The sequence below is a fragment of the Onychomys torridus genome, chromosome 15 (assembly GCF_903995425.1).
Source record: "Onychomys torridus chromosome 15, mOncTor1.1, whole genome shotgun sequence".
NCBI classification, from domain to species: Eukaryota; Metazoa; Chordata; class Mammalia; order Rodentia; family Cricetidae; genus Onychomys; species Onychomys torridus.
The window spans coordinates 50,101,341-50,110,946 of NC_050457.1; positions in this window are offsets into that span (position 1 = coordinate 50,101,341).

A 9,606-nucleotide genomic window follows, 5' to 3' on the forward strand; every position below is an offset into this window, starting at 1 on the left:
ATAAATACAGTTGAATCATTCAAATTTATGTAACTTGAAGACTGACGTGTTCGCATTATAACCAACAAGATGTGACAGAGTGGAAAATTGGAGGCTGGATAGAGACAGATTTCCACTGTATAAAAGCTATTCTGACACATTTGGAGAAAAATAAAAAGGTTGTCTATCTTTCTAACTCCACCTCTCACATATCCCTCTTGCTACTCTATCCACTGGATGGCTAGCCCTTGGCTCCTAAGAGGTAGTTGGGTAAACTTGGATCTAACATATGTATATGTATACCATAAGGCACAGAAATCAAGCCTGGCTAATTGACACAGAAATACACACAGGAAAAGGTTCAATCACTTACTCAGTTTCTAAGTGCTCCAAAGAGCAGGACTGGAAGCCACGTGACTTGGCCAAGCCTCCAAGACCACAGCAGAATGATTCCTCAAAGACCCTGCTGCTTGTGTTACTGCCTCTGGCGTTTGCTGTCACTGCTGTCTCCAGGTGCTCTAGGAAGGATGCCAGCTGACCCTCTAGCTTGTGAGTCACTGCCCAACCAGGTGCCCTGCAATTGTCCTCATTCTACCACCTACAAAATGTACCAAAGGGAAAATAGATGATGCTGAAGAGGATTTGGGTGCTGATCTGCCAAGGATGAATGATGTAGGCTTACCACTGGTTTTTTGAGACAGGGTTTCTCTGTGTAGCTTTGTGCCTTTCCCGGAACTCACTCTGTAGCCCAGGCGGGCCTCGAACTCGCAGAGATCCACCTGATTCTGCCTCCCGAGTGCTGGGATTAAAGGTGTGCACCACCACCGCCCGGCTCATTTTTTTTTTTTTTTTTTTTTTTTGAGTGGATGGATGAGCACTGAGTGTTCGGGTCTGCTGATAGAAAGTACTGTGTCTGTCATGACAAGTACTGACACTGTCTTCTCTTCCATCACATGGATGGCGTCAGAGGGAATGGAAAGAAGACTGTCAGGCTGAGGACACCTATTAACCTGGGGTCTTTGCCTTCTCTCCCATCCACATTTTTAGGGAAATGCTTCAGACCACATGGATTATCTTCACCATTCCTTGGCAAGATAGATAGTAGTGTTTTTAGGCATGTTCCTTCATAAGGGAAAAAAAGCAGTAACTTACACATTAGAAAATAATGACCAATAGGACTGAAAACCTAGGGTGCCTGACTGGACAAGTGAAGCTTTTGACAAAGCTTGTTAGTATATGAAAGCAAACACATTCCGGGTTTATTTATTATTCCTTCTTCCTTCCTACTACCTCAGTAGTCTGTGCTCTTTCAAAAGCCAGTTTTTAAAGTTGCAGAATTTATTGTGTAGGTTTCTAGATGGAGAGAAAGGTTTGGCTACAAAGCCATATGACCAATTTTGATTTCCCAAGGCTGATTTCCATTGTTCACCAAGGGGTTTGCACACACAGATGACGTCATTTGTTGACATCACAGAAGGACAAGGAAGGTCAGGACTGCCTTCCTCTTCAACCCATCTCATTACCAAGCCTTTAAGAGTATGTGTGGAGAGAGGTGGCTTGGAATGATGGCTGAATGTCAGAGCTCATGTTCCAGGACCCCATGGGCCATTCTTTTTAAGGTGCCACGTCTCTACCCTCTTCTATATTCATTTTTTCTTTCCTAAATGTTTTCTGGCTATCAACATCATGAACACAAATTACAGTTCATTCACACATTTAAGTGCCATATGCTAACTCACAGCAGTCTTGGGAGTAAAAAAAGCAGGAAGTGAAAAACACAGGCTCTCTTGGCTCCCCATTCCGCCCACGAAGTCTCACTCAGCAGCACTGTTTAGGACTGAGAACAGCTTGCAATCAGACTGACACAGCTCCGGTCCCACATGGAGCCAGTTCTACAGAGCCCTGCTCTCTCTCTGTTTCCGTGGAAGTGTTATCTGATATTCCTTCTCCACATTTTCCAATCACCCACTTGCTTGCTTTTGGGGATCCCAGACACTCCTGGGGCACAGCACCAGTGCCCTCATCTAGTGCTGTCCTTTTTGACTCACTGCCAATGTCACTACTCCTGGGAGCTGATGGATGGGTCATATTCCTTTTGCCTGATGAAAATGTAGATGCTCAAGGCCCAGGGTTAAACATCTAACAAGTAACAAAGTTGGATAAGGTCTTCTAGGGCCCTTCCAATTTTCTTGTCTTCCCCAGAGGTTGGAGTACATCACCCCAGCCATAGAAAGCACATAATAAGTATCACTAACTGCATGTGTTGACAGGGCTGAATATATTTAAACCCAGGAAAACAATGGCAAGCTTTTTCTGAATCCCAGAGTGTGATAGGCTCCATTCTAATTAGTGCCTTAAATGTGTGATCTCAGGCAGTCCTCATGACAGTGCCATAGGGAAGCTTCTGTTAGCACTCCTACTTCAGGGGGTGGGGAAACTGAGGCATGAGATAGATTAGACAACATGTCTAACAAGAGGCAGGGTTGTGAAATTAATAGTGGGTATTGCTGGGAAACTCATGTTCTTCAGAATAGCAGTGACAGCAGAAGTACAATACAAATGCACTGAGCCGCCCTAGGTTAGGTTAAGGATTCTGGGTAAAACAAATGCCTATAGTTTTTATAATATGGACATTTAAGGGAAAAGTCCACCTTTTGCAAGTGAAGAAACAGAAATTCAGATAAATTAAGGAACTTTCTCAGTGTCTCACAGCTTATCAGTGGCAGAGATTCGAATCCATGCTGCAGACTGTGCTGTTCCCATATGCTCCATATGTTCCCATATGTGGGACAAATCCATGTCCCTGGACCTAGTGACAGAAGATGGTAAAAGTACGTCTCCCAACCCATGACCAGGGAGGAGAGTTCACCCTCCCTGTCAGAAGTTTCTGGAAGATTCTGTGCTCCGTGGTTTAGGGCCACACCATCAGCAACTGTGCAGTGAACTTCTCACCCAACATGGTGTACAGACAGCTTTCATGGGTGGTGTTAATGTTAGGCTGGCATCACTTCTTCTATAGTCTAAGAAACTAAGAAAACAGTGTGGTTTGTTTCAAAATGGAGGTTCCTGTCTGGAAGACCTAGGGTACAGAGGGTACCATCCTAAATATATGTCCTATTTAGTGACATAGCTGAAATATGTGCCATTGCCTGTGGATCATTTTGAGCTAAAAGCCTTTGGGAATCAGCTGGCCTGAGAAATATTCTAAAGACAGGCTGCACGTTTCTTTGGAGTAAAGGGAATTTACCCTTTGAAGAAAATGTTTATGTAAATATGGCATCCGATCCCCTCTCCCAGCAGGAAGATCAGGATTCTTTTTTTTTTTTTTTTTTTTTCTGAGACAGGGTTTCTCTGTGTAGCTTTGCGCCTTTCCTGGAACTCAGATTCTTATTTTTTTAATGGAGATGGCACCAGCTTCTATACAATGGACGCTCTTGCCAAGCAAAATGATTCTTCCGGGCTTCCACCGAGCCCCGCCCTTTAATTCTCTCCCACACCCATTCTTGCTGGCTTGGCTTAAGATGGTGCAGAACCAAGTTCAAACCACTCTCCCGTTTGCTCATCGCTGGGCTCCCATGTTGATGATGTTCACTGCCCTGTTCTTTGCTGTTCCCTGCGACTTGTCTTTTGCGGGTTGAATTTAGAGGACCCCGGCCAGAGAACCAATGATGATAAAAAAAAAAAAAAAAAAAAGACTTCCTTTCAGCTACAGCAGAAAGAGACTCCAGAGCTTGAGATAACCAGAGTGCCCCAGAGTCGGGATGATATAGGTTCTCTGGGAAGCACAGTGGTTGTCGTGACAGCCTTTCCCACTTTCAACACTCCTTGACACTGACAGGATGTGATTTGCCTGGGCCAAGCAGAGCTCTCTCTGGGGATTTTTGCTGGCTAGTATGGATACACAGAGACTTATTTTTGTCTCTTGGTACCCAGAGCTGTTAGCAATGGCCTGGAGCTGTGTTCTTTGTCCTCTGAGCAGAAAAAAAAAATGTTACTGACAGGAGAAAAAGAGCAATAGAGCTGAGGCTCAGGCCCCAGCAGTTCTTAATCACGTCTTATCCTGTTGGCATGTGAAACAGTATGTTGCTTTTTTTTTTTTTTTTTCCTGAGTTCCTTGGGGTTGAATTTGCCACTTATAACTGTCTGGAAACCATCTAAGAGAATTTAATTATTTAATCTCTGGCATTTTTCTGGGGCTGTGGAGTCTGTGGTTCTTTCCATCATTCACCCAGTCACTCTGAGGACAGCTTTGTAGGGACATTTTATAGTCACTCTGGTGTCCCACCGATTTGCCACTCACCAGCCTTATTTGTATGCTTAAATTGTGTATGGGTCAGTTTTTCATTACTATAAGCAAATGCATGTGGCAGACTACATTTAAAAAGTTTGTTTAGTTCATGTTTTAGGTGACTGGATGTCCAAATAGTGTGATGTAAGCCCTAGGGGTAGTCTCTTAGTTACATCATAGCATGGACACATGTATATCTCTGCTGGTCTCAGTGCTTACAAAGCCACTATTATTTTCCATGGGGGCTCTATCCTAATGATTTCAAAAGTAATCAGTTTTCAAAAGTCCCACCTCTTACATATTTAGATTATGTTTCCACCATACACCATTAACCTATGACTTTGGGGATAGAACCCACATTGGGGGTTAAAGTCAGGGCCAAGAGTCAATATTCAAGCCATATCAGGCTACAACAGTTAAGTTGCACAATATGTCTTCTTACACATCAGAATCTTAATGTCTGTCAGTCTGGGGACAAGTATGTCTGAGGTCAAGGTGTGCCAGGCCAGGATTGGCTCTTTGCTGTACGTTCTGAAAGAGATCCTGTGCTCCATATCCCCCTCAACCTCTGATGTTTTAGGTAATCATTGGTATTTCTTGCTTGTAGGTACATCTTCCCGCCCCCACTCTTGTCTTGACATCTTTCCCTGTGTGCACCAGAACACTCATCATGCTGAATCCTAGTCATCCTAATTACTTACACCATAGTGGCCTTGTTTCCAATTAGGCGGTATTCTGAGAATTAGGATTTATTCCTAATCCTCAAGTTAATGTAGCAGTTAAATTGGGGAGATACGGATATTCCTGTGGTGGTTAAGGAATCTTCTTGGCTACCTGGTTCTTATGACAGCCAAGGTCCTGCTCAGTCAATGGAGGAGGCTAAAAACATTAGAAATAGTACAAGGAATTCCTATTTGTATGGAAAATGGAATTCAATGTCTAAATATAACCTTTCAAGTATGACTATCCATGGTCAATACTACCCAAAATTGTCATAATAAGTTTTATATGCTTCATGCATCTGGTTTTAAAGGATAAGAGATTAATGCTACTAGTTCCATAAATCTACCATTCTGTGATGTGAGGGTTACCAACAAGGAATCTGACTGGGTGCATTGACAATAATGTAAGATTGAGAAACCTCGAGGGCTAATTTGTATCTCCCACAGAGATGTCATTGAAGGAGCCCTTATGGCTCCCCTCAAGGAAAATATTCTCACTCTTACATTAGGTTTGCATAACATGTTCCAGGAAGCTTGAGAGTGCATATTGGTTGTTGTTTGGAGGGTTAAGTTGGTTTGATCAGAAGCCATACTCCCCTAACTCCCCCTTGGCTTCATCCAGTAGCCTATCAAGTGGTCTACACTGTGGAGCACAGTGTTCTGTTTCTGCAATAATGTTTTAATTTCCATTGTCTGTCTTCTGGAAACTTAGTTGGATTATTTTGGAAACATTACAGTGTATATAGTTTAAGATGAACAGTTTGTTTTCAATGGGAGTGGTGAAAACAGAAGGCATGTGGCTTGCAGGGTACATGCAGGAGACTGGCTGTCTTCTGCCTCCACGAGACCAACAGCCTCCAATTTGATATTTGCTGTCTTTTTTTTTTTTTCCTTTCATGGAATATGTTGCCTATGTATTTCTGCAGAGGACAGATCTTTGCATGTGGGAGTTTGAAAGAAAATGGCCCCCAAAGGGAAGGGCACTATTAGTAAGTATGGTCTTGTTGGAGTAGGTGTGGTCTTATTGGAGGAAGTATGTCACTGTGGGGGCAAGCTTTGAGGTCTCATATATGCTCAAGATACCACTCAGTGTCTTAGACCACTTCCTGTTGCCTGCTCAAGATGTAAGAACTCTGAGCTCCTTCTCCAGCACCACATCTGCCTGCATGCTGCCATGTCCCACCATGATGATAATGGACTAAACCTCTTAAAAACGTGAGCCACCTCAATTAGATGATTTTCCTTTTTAAGAGTTGCAGTGGTCATGGTGTTTAACTAAGACATTGGTAATGCCTATATCTGGAGCACTGGCTTTGTCTCTAGTGTGAACACAGATCTGTAGTTACACACCACTCCATTCTGCCCAGCTGTACCACCAGTCGCTTCTGCTGAAGGCTCCAAGCTGTGAGACAATGAGGACTATCATTGAGTGTGGAAGTATTCTCTCCTTACCTGCCAAGAGCATGAGACTACTCTGCCTACTGATGAGACTAACTTCTTGCTAAGATTTCCTCTTTTTATTCTAGGAAAGATAAATGAATGGACGTGCTAACACTCACTAATGCCCATTAAGCACTGATGCTGTTCCAGACACTGTCAAATGCTTTCCATCTACAGGTTGATGTCCATGGTCCAACATGCTTGGGATAAGAAATCTTTTGGATCCTAGAACTTTGCAGATATTTGGAATATTTGTATTTACATAAAAAGATATCTTGGGGTTGGATCCCAAGTCTAAATACAAAATTTATTTGTACTTGATATATTCTTCAAACTTCAGCCTTGAAAGTGATCTTACATATTTCTAAGGCAGCCATGTTTTGCCTTGGACTAATTGCACAAGGTTACGTGTGAAATTTTCCACTTGTGCTGTCATGTTCAAAAAGTTTTAGATTCTGAAGCATTTCAGATTTCTTATTTGGGGGTTAGGGATGTTCAATCTTATTAACCTGTCTGGCTAGATCCCTTCCTACCCTTAGGCAGATGGTAACAACAACCATCACCCCTGTTTATCATTGAGGGATTAGACAGAGAGGTCAACAATGGGCTTAAGTGAGAAAAGGAAAAAGCTAGGATCTGGACCCAGGAAGCCTGTGCTACCATAACTGTTAAGTATATGGAAACATTTAGATGATCCTTTGGAAAGCCACTGTTTGAACCATAAACCTTTTCTCTATGAAGCAGTATCAACGGAACTAGAAAGTCACATAATAAAATACAAAAGGCAAGAATTTATCTGTAACTAGTCATCCATAACCAAACTAATATGCATCACATTGTTTCTTTGAAAGGACAAAAGGAGAGGAGAGGAGCCAGCAGACTTCAAGTTAAAATTCAGTACACCAGCTGGACCTGGTGTTACAAGCCTGCAATTCCAGGCACTGAACAGGAGGATCACAAGTGCAAGGCCTGGCCGGACAACTTAGTCCAAACCTGTCTGAAAATAAAATGTGAAAGAGACTGGGATAGCTCAGTGGCACAGCAAGGTCCTAGATTCAACCCCTAGTGCAACGGAGAAAACTTACCATGCCAGTGACAGTGTTCTCTCTCAACCTGGGAGCAATGTGGCATTTCTACTCTACCTGTCCTATGAGGACTATTGCTGGTTTCTTCCCCATGCACCGCCATGTAGCAGGTCATAAAACAGGAGAGGCGGGGATGGTAGCAGCAACTCAGTAACTGTGCTGAGTCAGAACAGTTGCTGACTGTAGGAAACATGCTTATTCCTATTCAGGAGTCTGCTGCATCATCCAGTGAGGTCAATGTATTTGAATTTTACTTTGTCTCAACCCCTCCTTTGTTTAATTAATGAAGCCAGTTTTTTGCTTAGCTTCCACGATGATTAGTGTTAATTGCCAATTTGCAGAATCTAGTCTCATCTTAGAGGTTAACCTCTGGACATGCCCGTGGGGAGTTAGCTTGATTCTTAATTAAGGTAGGAAGGCCTGCCCACTGTGGCAGCACCATTTGATGGGCTGAATCCTGGACTGCATGAGAAGGAGAGAGAGAGAGATGAGATTCATTCTCTGCTTCCTCACTGTGGATGTAAGGTGACCCCGCTGCCTTGACCTCCTGCCGCTCTGAGTCTCCCCAATGACGGACTGTATCCTGGAACTGAAATAGACAGCTCCCTTCTTAAGTTGCCTTTTTTCTCAGTTGATTTTATCACAGCAACAGGAAAAGAAACTAAGATGGGGTCAGAGATTCAGTATGTATTATGAAAGACTCCAGAAGACATGGGCTGTGCCATCCGCCTTTCTAGGTCTTTGATTCCTGCCATGCAGGGATCGACGCCTCCACCCCTCAACCTAAGTATCCATTTTCTCGATTACAACAATCATCTGTGTTGACTGTCACCTATGCTATCTGATCTGATTACTTCCCCTAGTGCTTAAAACCCAGTGATTTTTTTTTTCTTGTTCCAGGGCAGCACCTGGGAATCCAACCTGCCTTTCCAGTTGGACAGTCATATCTTGCATAGCTTCCTCCCTTCCTTGACACTCAAAACCCATCTGATTCTCTAGACCTGCCATCACCTGCAACCACCACTTCAAGTTCTCCTGCCTCTGTGCAAGTGAAATGAACTTCCTGCTCCCACCTCCTTCCCCATCTCTTCATGGCTCCGTGTCTGGCAACAGTAGTGCCCAACAGGCTCCCAGGATGCTTTAGGGAGGATATCAAATTCTGGTTACAAGCTTAGGTTCAGGCTTTTGTAGTTCATAAGTGCCTGGACCCAGATCTATGATGAAAAGGAAAGACTCTACTTCCCAAATGCTTTCTTTGTGATGCTCATGCAATATTTCCTTTCTTTCAGCTGGGGATACTGCTTTGAAAACACCAGCAGCCATACTGCTACATTCTGCTGTGGCGCTGGACATGTTGTGCTGTGTTCTGCTGGCTCTCAGATGACTTTAAGTCCTTCTGAGGCATTTAATTGGAACCACATGGATTCAGGTTCAAAATGAGGGTACAATGTTTTGTTGGTGGTGGTAGGGATTGTGTATGTGTGTGTATTCTGGCACTGAGAGCTAAAATCAAATTTCTTTTGAGACAATGACAAAAACTTTACCAATTTGTAAAAACAAATAAGAAACCTACAAATAAATAAAGAAATAAAACAAAACACTATAATTATTGAACCTCATTTTTTTTTTCTTTTTCTTTAGGGAAGCCAAGACACACATATGCCATTAAGAATTTTCTTTTCTTTGTTTTGTTTTGCTGGGGCCAATTGACCAGTGGCTTCTCTGGAATCCATGAACAATTACTGGACAATTCTGATGCTAAACCCCCAAAGCTTTACTTTTGGTTTGCATGATACCTGTAATTAGATCTCAAAGTTCCTTCTTGTAACTGTTGCTTTTTATAATTGATTCCTTAAAGGGATGAGGGTGATGGATAGTAGATTGTTGTTCGTAGAAAATGATTGATGAAGCCAGGCACAGTGGAACACATCTGTAATTCCCAGAATTGAGACATCACAGACTGAAGGATGCCATGAGTCTTGGGCCAAATGGGGCTACACTGTGGGTATGAGGGCAACCAGGGGTATGTGGCAAGGTCCTGACCCAGTTGTCATCTAAATATTTCTATTTATATTCATTGACCAGTGCTTCT